This window comes from Antedon mediterranea, chromosome 5 (genome assembly GCF_964355755.1).
Source record: "Antedon mediterranea chromosome 5, ecAntMedi1.1, whole genome shotgun sequence".
NCBI lineage: Eukaryota > Metazoa > Echinodermata > Crinoidea > Comatulida > Antedonidae > Antedon > Antedon mediterranea.
In genome coordinates, this window is record NC_092674.1 from 22,730,035 (window position 1) to 22,743,353 (window position 13,319).

At 30.2% G+C, this 13,319-nt stretch overlaps 1 protein-coding gene across 1 annotated transcript in view; it reads left to right on the forward strand.

The window, feature by feature from the left end:
• The window catches only part of LOC140049612 (gamma-aminobutyric acid type B receptor subunit 2-like), a 98,481-nt gene that overhangs the window by 46,943 nt on the left and 38,219 nt on the right, over nucleotides 1–13,319 (forward strand). The window lies entirely within an intron of this gene.

Sequence of the window (13,319 nt, forward strand, 5' to 3'; positions counted from 1 at the left end):
GCTGTGTTTAAATTTATCCTACAACCAATAGATCAAACAACAATGTACTCTTAATTGTGTTCTATAATAACTCTACCCCTACACATGTCTAACTACTTGAATGCTCTGCATTATTGTGTTGTCTAATAGATGATTTCTTAACCAATTATTCTGTTAAATATGTTTAAAATATGTACTCCTAAATGGGTTCTATAAGAACTCTAACCCTACACATGTTTAACTACTATGTGCTGTAATATTGTGTTGTCTAATAGATTAGATAGATAGATTTCTCAACCAATTATTCTGTTAGATTTGTCTCAAATATTTACTCTTAATTGTGTCCTATAACCTGAACTGCTGTGTTTAATTTTGTCCTACAACCAACTAAACTAAACTGAATTGCTCTGTTTAATTTTGTTCTACAACCAACTTAACTAAACTTCTCTATTTAATTTTGTCTTACAACCAACTAAACTAAACTGAATTGCTATGTTTAATTGTGTCTTACAACCAACTAAACTAACTGAATTGCACAAGTCTAAATATTTGAATGTTCTGTAGTATTGTGTTGTCTACTAGATAATTTCTTAACCAATTATACTTTTAGATTTGTCTAAAATATGTACACTTAATGATGTTCTATAATAACTGTACCCCTACACATGTCTAAATATTTGAATGTTCTGTATTGTTTTGTTGTCTACTAGATAATTTCCCAACCAATTATACTTTTAAATTTGTCTAAAATATATTATCTTAATTGTTGTCTACAATAACTGTACCCCTACATATGTCTAAATATTTGAATGCTCTGTATTATTGTTTTGGCTAATAGATGAATGGCTGTGTTTAATTTTGTTCTACAACCAACTTAACTAAACTGAACTGCTGTGTTTAATTATGTCCTACAACCAACTAATCTAAACTGAATTGCTCGGTTTAATTTTGTTCTACAACCAACTAAATTAAACTGAATTGCTCTGTTTATTCTGTTCTACAACCAACTAAACTAAACTGAATTACTCTGTTTATTTTGTTCTACAACCAACTAAACTAAACTAAACTGAACTGCTGTGTTTACCTGTTTCCTATAACCAATTAAACTAAACTGTTCTGTTTAGTTTTGTTCTACAAACAACTCAACTAAACTGAACTGAACTGCTGTGTTTAATTGTGTCTTACAACCAACTAAACTAAACTGAATTACTCTGTTTAATTGTGTCTTACAACCAACTAAACTAAACTGAATTACTCTGTTTAATTGTGTCCTAAAAACAACTAAACTAAACTGAATTGCTATGTTTAATTGTGTCCTAAAACCAACTAAACTACACTGAATTGCTATGTTTAATTGTGTCTTACAACCAACTAAACTAAACTGAATTACTCTGTTTAATTGTGTCCTAAAACCAACTAAACTAAACTGAATTGCTGTGTTTAATTGTGTCCTAAAACCAACTAAACTACACTGAATTGCTCTGTTTAATTGTGTCCTAAAACCAACTAAACTAAACTGAATTGCTATGTTTAATTGTGTCTTAACACCAACTAAACTAAACTGAATTGCTCTGTTTAATTGTGTCCTACAGCCAACTAAGCTAAATTAGAATTGCTCTGTTTAATGTTGTTCTACAACCAAATAAAATAAACTGAATTACTCTGTTAAATTGTGTCCTACAACCAACTAAACTAAATTGAATTTCTCTGTTTATTTTGTTCTAAACTAAACTGAACTGCTGTGTTTAATTGGGTCCTAAAACCAACTAAACTAAATTTCTCTGTTTAATTACTAAACTAAACTGTGCTGCTGTGTTAAATTGTGTCCTACAACCAACTAAACTAAACTAAGCTGCTGTGTTTAATTTTGTCCTACAACCAACTAAACTAAATTAAATTGCTCTGTTTAATTTTGTTCTACAACCAACTAAACTAAACTGAATTGCTCTGTTTAATTGTGTCCTACAACCAACTAAACTAAACTAAGCTGCTGTGTTCAATTGTGTCCTATAACCAACTAAACAAAATTTCTCTGTTTAATTGTGTCCTCTAACAAACTAAACTAAATTGCTCTGTTTAATTTTGTTCTAGAACCACACGTGTAACTAGTTGAATGTGAAATTTGCATTATTGGGTTGTTCAATAGATTATTTCTCAACCAATTGTATTGTTAAATTTGTCTAAAATATTTACTCTAAATTGTGCTCTATAATAACTGTAACCTAAATACTTGAATGTCTTGTATTGTTGAGTTGTTCAATAGATGATTTATCAACTAATTATACTTCAGATTTGTCTAAAATATGTACTCTTAATTGTGTGCTATAATAACTGTACCCCTACACATGTCTAACTACTTGAATGTCCTGTATTGTTGGGTTGTTCTATAGATGATTTCTCAACCAGTTGTAATGTTAGATTTGTCTAAAATATGTACTCCTAATTGTGTTCTATAATATCTGTACTCCTCCCTACAAATGTGAACTACTAGAATTTCCTGTATTATTGTGTTGTCTATTAGATGATTTCTCAACCAAATTATACTGTTAGATTTGTCTAAAATATGTACTCTTGATTGTGCTCTATAATAACTGTACCCCTACACATGTCTAACAACTTGAATGTCCTGTATTATTGGGTTGTTTCATTTAGAATTTCTCAACTAATTCTACTTCAGATTTGTCTAAAATATTTACTCCTAATTGTGTTCTATAATAACTGTACCATGTATAATTGTTTTGTCTAAAAGTTCTTAACCAATTATAGTGTTAGATTTGCTGTTTTTTATTTTGCCCTAAACAACTAACTAAATTAAACTGCATTCCTCTCTTTAATTTTGTTGTAAGTAACTAACAAATCTAAACTGAATTCCTTTGTTTAACTTTGTCATTAAGCAACTAACTTAACTGAACTGCATTGCTGTGTTTAATTTTGCCCTAAACAACTAACTAAACTGAACTGCATTGCTGTGTTTAATTTTGCCTTAAACAACTAACTAAACTGAACTGCATTGCTCGGTTTAATTTTGTTCTACAACCAATAGATCAAACTACAATGTACTCTTAATTGTGTTCTATAATAACTCTACCCCTACACATGTCTAACTACTTGAATGCTCTGCATTATTGTGTTGTCTAATAGATGATTTCTTAACCAATTATTCTGTTAAATATGTTTAAAATATGTACTCCTAAATGGGTTCTATAAGAATTCTAACCCTACACATGTTTAACTACTATGTGCTGTAATATTGTGTTGTCTAATAGATTAGATAGATAGATTTCTCAACCAATTATTCTGTTAGATTTGTCTCAAATATTTACTCTTAATTGTGTCCTATAACCTGAACTGCTGTGTTTAATTTTGTCCTACAACCAACTAAACTAAACTGAATTGCTCTGTTTAATTTTGTTCTACAACCAAATTAACTAAACTTCTCTATTTAATTTTGTCTTACAACCAACTAAACTAAACTGAATTGCTATGTTTAATTGTGTCTTACAACCAACTAAACTTACTGAATTGCACAAGTCTAAATAGTTGAATGTTTTGTAGTATTGTGTTGTCTACTAGATAATTTCTTAACCAATTATACTTTTAGATTTGTCTAAAATATGTACACTTAATGATGTTCTATAATAACTGTACCCCTACACATGTCTAAATATTTGAATGTTCTGTATTGTTTTGTTGTCTACTAGATAATTTCCCAACCAATTATACTTTTAAATTTGTCTAAAATATATTATCTTAATTGTTGTCTACAATAACTGTACCCCTACATATGTCTAAATATTTGAATGCTCTGTATTATTGTTTTGGCTAATAGATGAATGGCTGTGTTTAATTTTGTTCTACAACCAACTTAACTAAACTGAACTGCTGTGTTTAATTATGTCCTACAACCAACTAATCTAAGCTGAATTGCTCGGTTTAATTTTGTTCTACAACCAACTAAACTAAACTGAATTGCTATGTTTAATTGTGTCCTAAAACCAACTAAACTACACTGAATTGCTCTGTTTAATTGTGTCCTAAAACCAACTAAACTAAACTGAATTGCTATGTTTAATTGTGTCTTAACACCAACTAAACTAAACTGAATTACTCTGTTTAATTGTGTCCTACAGCCAACTAAGCTAAATTAGAATTGGTCTGTTTAATGTTGTTCTACAACCAAATAAAATAAACTGAATTACTCTGTTAAATTGTGTCCTACAACCAACTAAACTAAACTGAATTTCTCTGTTTATTTTGTTCTAAACTAAACTGAACTTCTGTGTTTAATTGGGTCCTAAAACCAACTAAACTAAATTTCTCTGTTTCATTACTAAACTAAACTGTGCTGCTGTGTTAAATTGTGTCCTACAACCAACTAAACTAAACTAAGCTGCTGTGTTTAATTTTGTCCTACAACCAACTAAACTAAATTAAATTGCTCTGTTTAATTTTGTTCTACAACCAACTAAACTAAACTGAATTGCTCTGTTTAATTGTGTCCTACAACCAACTAAACTAAACTAAGCTGCTGTGTTCAATTGTGTCCTATAACCAACTAAACTAAATTTCTCTGTTTAATTGTGTCCTCTAACAAACTAAACTAAATTGCTCTGTTTAATTTTGTTCTAGAACCACACGTGTAACTAGTTGAATGTGAAATTTGCATTATTGGGTTGTTCAATAGATTATTTCTCAACCAATTGTATTGTTAAATTTGTCTAAAATATTTACTCTAAATTGTGCTCTATAATAACTGTAACCTAACTACTTGAATGTCTTGTATTGTGGAGTTGTTCAATAGATGATTTATCAACTAATTATACTTCAGATTTGTCTAAAATATGTACTCTTAATTGTGTGCTATAATAACTGTACCCCTACACATGTCTAACTACTTGAATGTCCTGTATTATTGGGTTGTTTCATTTAGAATTTCTCAACTAATTATACTTCAGATTTGTCTAAAATATTTACTCCTAATTATGTTCTATAATAACTGTACCATGTATAATTGTTTTGTCTAAAAGTTCTTAACCAATTATAGTGTTAGATTTGCTGTTTTTTATTTTGCCCTAAAAAACTAACTAAATTAAACTGCATTCCTCTCTTTAATTTTGTTGTAAGTAACTAACAAATCTAAACTGAATTCCTTTGTTTAACTTTGTCATTAAGCAACTAACTAAACTGAACTGCATTGCTGTGTTTAATTTTGCCCTAAACAACTAACTAAACTGAACTGCATTGCTGTGTTTAATTTTGCCTTAAACAACTAACTAAACTGAACTGCATTGCTCGGTTTAATTTTGTTCTACAACCAATAGATCAAACAACAATGTACTCTTAATTGTGTTCTATAATAACTGTACCCCTACACATGTCTAACTACTTTAATGTCCTGTATTATTGGGTTGTTCAATAGATGATTTTTCAACAAATAGTACTGTTAGATTTGTCTAAAATATGTACTCTTAATTGTGCTCTATAATAACTGTACCCCTACACATGTCTGACTACTTTAATGTCCTGTATTGTTGAGTTGTTCAATAGATAATTTCTCAATGAATTAGACTTTTAGATTTGTCTAAAATATGTACTCTTAATTGTGCTCTATAATAACTGTACCCCTACACATGTCTGACTACTTTAAGGTCCTGTATTGTTGAGTTTTTCAATAGATAATTTTTCAATCAATTATACTTTTAGATTTGCTGTTTTATTTTGCCCTAAACAACTAACTAAACTGAACTGTATTGCTGTGTTTAAATTTCACCTACAACCAACTAAACTGAACTGCAATCCTGTGTTTAATTTTGCCCTAAACAACTAACTAACCTGAACTGCATTGCTGTGTTTAAATTTCTTCTACAACCAATTGATAAAAACTACAATTTACTCTTAATTGTGTTCTATAATAACTGTCCCCCCAGACATGTCTAACTACTTGAATGTCCTGTATTATTGAGTTGTTCAATAGATGATTTCTCAACCAATTACACTGTTAGATTTGTTGTTTTATTTTGCCCTAAACAACTAACTAAACTGAACTGCATTGCTGTGTTTAAATTTATCCTACAACCAATAGATCAAACTACAATTTACTCTTAATTGTGCTCTATAATAACTGTACCCCTACACATGTCTAACTACTTGAATGTCCTGTATTATTGGGTTGTTCAATAGATGATTTTTCAACAAATAGTACTGTTAGATTTGTCTAAAATATGTACTCTTAATTGTGTTCTATAATAACTGTACCCCTACACTTGTCTGACTACTTTAATGTCCTGTATTGTTGAGTTGTTCAATAGATAATTTTTCAATCAATTATACTTTTAGATTTGTCTAAAATATGTACTCCTAATTGTGTTCTATAATAACTGCCCCCCCCCCCCCACATGTCTAACTACTTGAATGTCCTGTATTATTGTGTTGTCCAATAGATGATTTCTCAACCAATTACACTGTTAGATTTGCTGTTTTATTTTGACCTAAACAACTAACTAAACTGAACTGTATTGCTGTGTTTAAATTTCACCTACAACCAATTGATAAAAACTACAATTTACTCTTAATTGTGTTCTAAAATAACTGTACCCCTACACATGTCTAACTACTTGAATGTTCTGTATTATTGAGTTGTTCAATAGATGATTTCTCAACCAATTACACTGTTAGATTTGCTGTTTTATTTTGCCCTAAACAACTAACTAAACTGAACTGTATTGCTGTGTTTAAATTTCTTCTACAACCAATTGATAAAAACTACAATTTACTCTTAATTGTGTTCTAAAATAACTGTACCCCTACACTTAATGAAACACAACACAACTAAATGTATTTAAGTTATACTATCCGTACTTTACTAGTGATGTATAATGACAAATTATAACAACATTAAGTGGCTGATGTGATTAATAAGTGTGCGCCGTTATTGAGACATCATGTTCTAGACCGTTTCAACGTAGCTGTTTACTGGCGATGTTTGACTTACCAGTGAGTAACGATAACTTGCCATAATAATACATTCTGGACATCGGTGAGTTAGATTGATCAACATCTTTTAAGTTAACCAAATACTTAATTGGCGTCCATGATCATCATTATTGTTTCACTGCCTGTCGTTTAGTTGTTGTTGGTATGTCATGATAAAACAATTCATATTACATTGTATATATTGTAATTTATTGTACATACTTGTTAACTTAGGCTATATAGTGTTAACTATTCTCTGCTGTAAGCAGCTTGCTCAATTTTATTCATTTGTCATTTCCTTTTCTGTCTAATTTAAATGTTTGAATGTGACCTTTTTGATAATGTAAATGTGAGCACAGAATATTTTAACGAAGATAACTTAATTTCTTCACTTGAACATTCTAATTTATCATCAAACTTTTCTATATTTGGACTAAACTGTCGTAGTGTTGTTAATAAGTTTGACTTAATCTCAAACTATTTAGACTCACTCGTACATGCCTTCTCCGTCATTGCCTTCAGTGAAACCTGGTTAACCGAAAAAGATAATATTAATCTATACCAGTTACCAGGCTACAGTTTGATTCACAATGATAGGAAAGATAAGAGAGGTGGTGGGGTAGCGTTCTATGTTACCAACAAACTAACATATATTATTAGAAATGATCTGTCATCTTGTATGACTGAAGCAGAGACTATTTTTATTGAGATTGAGTTAGAATCAGGAAATAATGTTATTTGTGGTATAGTTTATAGACCACCCTCACGTTCCTTGCAAAAGTTTGATGATGAATTAACATGTGTAATGCAAATGATTAATCTAGAAAAAAAGAAAGCTTACCTTGTGGGAGACTATAACATAAACTTACTCCAACAATCTACCGACAACACTATCCAATCACACTTAGACACAATATTTTCTCAGTCATTTCAGCCAATCATAAAAAGTCCTACTAGAATATCCGATAATTGTGCTTCAATAATTGATAACATTTATTGCAACATCGATTCTTTTACTACGTCCCTTAAAAGTGGAATACTTATTACTGATATTTCTGATCACTTCCCAATATTCTGTGTAGATACTTTGGAAAAACATAATAAGCAATATCCTCGATTTGTATATAAACGACAATACTCTCCTCAACAAACGGAGTATTTTTTGCAAGAATTACAAAGTAATCAGTGGAATGATGTGCTATTCTCAAATAATGCGAATGTTGCTTATCAAAATTTTACAAACACTTTAAATAAAACAATTGATAATTGTTTCCCTTTAAAACGAATTAGAAATAAGGCGAACAAGTTAAAATCTCCTTGGATCACAGCTGAAATTGCCAGAGCTATCTCTCAAAAACATAAATTATATAAAAAGTACAAACAAAATAACACCACTACTAATAAAAGTACGTACATACATTTTAGAAACAAGTTAACCACTACTATTAGAAATCGGAAAAAAGAATATTATATGGTCCAGTTTGAACGAAATAAACAAGATATTAAAAAAACGTGGACAATCCTAAATGATATAATGGGTAGGAAAAAGACTACCAATTTGCCTACAAAAATAAAATTGGGTACTGATACTTTCTCTGATAATGATGAGAAAGCTGATGCATTCAACTCTTTTTTTATTAATATTGGAGAAAAACTAAATAATAAATTTAGGCATGAATCTCAAAATGAAGAAATCACCCACAGAACTTTCTTAAAGGGAAATTTTACCTCTTCAATGTTTTTTAAGCCTGTTACTGAACATGAACTTAACCACTATATTAAAAACACAAAGAATACTTCTCCTGGCCATGATGGTATAAGTGCCCAACTCATAAAATCTGCTTCCCCGTTTATTTTAAAACCTTTATTGCATATTATTAATACGTCATTATCATCGGGCTGTGTCCCGGCTGATATAAAAATTGCTAAAGTTATCCCGGTATTTAAGAATGGTGACATCTCCGATATAAATAATTATCGGCCTATTTCCATTTTACCCTTTTTTTCCAAAATATTTGAGAGGATTGTGTATGATCAAACGATTTGTTACCTCTCAAAATATAACGTACTGAGTAAAACACAGTATGGATTTAGACAACACCATTCAACTAGTCATGCTTTAATACAATCGATTGAAAAAATCACAAACGCTATTGAGAATAAAGAGTTCACACTAGGAGTTTTCCTTGATTTATCAAAAGCGTTTGATACAATCGATCATGATGTATTATTAGATAAGTTAAGATTTTATGGTATAAGAGGAGTTCCGCTAAACTGGTTCTCAAACTATCTTAAAAAAAGACTACAATACACATTTATTGTTAATACTGCATCTAGTAAAATGACAGTAAACACTGGAGTTCCTCAGGGATCCATATTGGGTCCATTATTATTTCTTATATTCATTAATGATATTAGTCTAGCATGTAACCATGTAGACATGATTATGTATGCAGATGACACAAATGTGTTTTATAGTCACAATGATATTACTCAAGCTTTTGATACAATGAACCAGGAGTTATCTATACTTTCGGACTGGTTTATTGCTAACAAATTAACGCTAAATGTAAACAAATCAAAATATGTTATATTTAAGGCTAGAAATAAGTCAGCTGACACTACCTCACTAGAATTGAGGATGGGAAATGAATGTATAGTAAAAGCTACTGAAGTTAAATTTCTAGGCTTATTTCTGGATGAAACTTTATCGTTTAATTTTCATGTAAATGAGGTAGCAAACAGTATTTCTAGAATAATTGGTGTCTTAAACAAAGTGAAGTCTATGTTATCAAGTAAAATCTTGTTAACGGTATACAATGCACTTATATTACCTAGAATAACGTATGCTATCACAGTATGGGGTGCTACTTCTGCTACAAACTTAAACCGTATACATATTCTCCAGAAAAAAGCACTTAGAAATATTTGTCATGTTCATTTTATGCATCCTTCTCATCCACTTTTTATTTCAACCCAAACATTAAATATTTTTGACCTTTATACGAAACACACTGCTATATTTATGTATCAATATAAACATAATCTATTACCTGAATCATTTAATAACTTATTTAGTACATCTGCCTCATTCCATAATACTCAACTAGAAACAGGTCAAACTACTGTCCACAACTAAAACGCACCAAAGTCGGACAGCAATGTATTTCCTACCAAGGAACACATATTTGGAACAATTTAACAGACTATATAAAACAATCCCCCACTTTAAGTTTGTTTAAACAGAGATTAAAGCAATATTATAACAATAGAAATATTTAAGTTAAGTAAATCACATTATGTTATTTTGGTTTGTTCTTTTTGTTTGTACTAATTGTTTGATCTTTTTGTTAGGGTTACATGCTTAAAGCACTTGTGCTTATTTTGTATCCCATTCCATTATCTTATTATTTGTATTGTATTTGTATATGTTTTTATTTTGATTATGGAATAAAAATGTCGATGAATTGAATTGAATTGATGTCTAACTACTTGAATGTTCTGTATTATTGAGTTGTTCAATAGATGATTTCTCAACCAATTACACTGTTAGATGTGTTGTTTTATTTTGCCCTAAACAACTAACTAAACTGAACTGTATTGCAGTGTTTATATTTCACCTACAATTCCAACTAAACTGAACTGCAATCCTGTGTTTAATTTTGCCCTAAACATCTAACTGAACTGAACTGCATTGCTGTGTTTAAATTTCTTCTACAACTAACTAAACTGAACTGTATTCCTGTGTTTAATTTTGCCCTAAACAACTAACTAACCTGAACTGCATTGCTGTGTTTAAATTTCTTCTACAACCAATTGATAAAAACTACAATTTACTCTTAATTGTGTTCTATAATAACTGTCCCCCCAGACATGTCTAACTACCTGAATGTTCTGTATTATTGAGTTGTTCAATAGATGATTTCTCAACCAATTACACTGTTAGATTTGCTGTTTATTTTGCCCTAAACAACTAACTAAACTGAACTGTATTGCTGTGTTTAAATTTCACCTACAACCAACTAAACTGAACTGCAATCCTGTGCTTAATTTTGCCCTAAACAACTAACTAACCTGAACTGCATTGCTGTGTTTAAATTTCTTCTACAACCAATTGATAAAAACTACAATTTACTCTTAATTGTGTTCTATAATAACTGTACCCCTACACATGTCTAACTACTTGAATGTTCTGTATTATTGGGTTGTTCAATAGATGATTTCTCAACCAATTACACTGTTAGATTTGTCTAAAATATGTACTCTTAATTGTGCTCTATAATAACTGTACCCCTACACATGTCTGACTACTTTAATGTCCTGTATTGTTGAGTTGTTCAATAGATAATTTTTCAATCAATTATACTTTTAGATTTGTCTAAAATATGTACTCCTAATTGTGTTCTATAATAACTGCCCCCCTACACATGTCTAACTACTTGAATGTTCTGTATTATTGAGTTGTTCAATAGATGATTTCTCAACCAATTACACTGTTAGATTTGCTGTTTTATTTTGCCCTAAACAACTAACTAAACTGAACTGTATTGCTGTATTTATATTTCACCTACAATTCCAACTAAACTGAACTGAAATCCTGTGTTTAATTTTGCCCTAAACATCTAACTAACCTGAACTGCATTGCTGTGTTTAAATTTCTTCTACAACCAATTGATAAAAACTACAATTTACTCAGATTAATTGTGTTCTAAAATAACTGTCCCCCTACACATGTCTAACTACCTGAATGTTCTGTATTATTGAGTTGTTCAATAGATGATTTCTCAACCAATTACATTGTTAGATTTGCTGTTTATTTGCCCTAAACAACTAACTAAACTGAACTGCATTGCTGTGTTTAAATTTCTTCTACAACTAACTAAACTGAACTGGATTCCTGTGTTTAATTTTGCCATAAACAACTAACTAACCTAAACTGCATTGCTGTGTTTAAATTTCTTCTACAACCAATTGATAAAAACTACAATTTACTCTTAATTGTGTTCTATAATAACTGTACCCCTACACATGTCTAACTACTTGAATGTCCTGTATTATTGGGTTGTTCAATAGATGATTTTTAAACAAATAGTACTGTTAGATTTGTCTAAAATATGTACTCTTAATTGTGCTCTATAATAACTGTACCCCTACACTTGTCTGACTACTTTAATGTCCTGTATTGTTGAGTTGTTCAATAGATAATTTCTCAATCAATTAGACTTTTAGATTTGTCTAAAATATGTACTCTTAATTGTGCTCTATAATAACTGTACCCCTACACTTGTCTGACTACTTTAATGTCCTGTATTGTTGAGTTGTTCAATAGATAATTTCTCAATCAATTATACTTTTAGATTTGTCTAAAATATGTACTCCTAATTGTGTTCTATAATAACTGTCCCCTACACATGTCTAACTACTTGAATGTCCTGTATTATTGTGTTGTCCAATAGATGATTTCTCAACCAATTACACTGTTAGATTTGCTGTTTTATTTTGCCCTAAACAACTAACTAAACTGAACTGTATTGCTGTGTTTAAATTTCACCTACAACCAACTAAACTGAACTGCAATCCTGTGTTTAATTTTGCCCTAAACAACTAACTAACCTGAACTGCATTGCTGTGTTTAAATTTCTTCTACAACCAATTGATAAAAACTACAATTTACTCTTAATTGTGTTCTATAATAACTGTCCCCCAGACATGTCTAACTACTTGAATGTCCTGTATTATTGAGTTGTTCAATAGATGATTTCTCAACCAATTACACTGTTAGATTTGTTGTTTTATTTTGCCCTAAACAACTAACTAAACTAAACTGAACTGCATTGCTGTGTTTAAATTTATCCTACAACCAATAGATCAAACTACAATGTACTCTTAATTGTGTTCTATAATAACTCTACCCCTACACATGTCCGACTACTTTAATGTCCTGTATTGTTGAGTTCTTCAATAGATAATTTCTCAATCAATTAGACTTTTAGATTTGTCTTTAATATGTACTCTTAATTGTGTTCTAAAATAACTGTACCCCTACACATGTCTAACTACTTGAATGTTCTGTATTATTGAGTTGTTCAATAGATGATTTCTCAACCAATTACACTGTTAGATTTGTTGTTTTATTTTGCCCTAAACAACTAACTAAACTGAACTGTATTGCTGTGTTTATATTTCACCTACAACCAACTAAACTGAACTGCAATACTGTGTTTAATTTTGGCCTAAACAACTAACTAACCTGAACTGCATTGCTGTGTTTAAATTTCTTCTACAACTAACTAAACTGAACTGTATTCCTGTGTTTAATTTTGCCATAAACCACTAATTAACCTAAACTGCATTGCTGTGTTTAAATT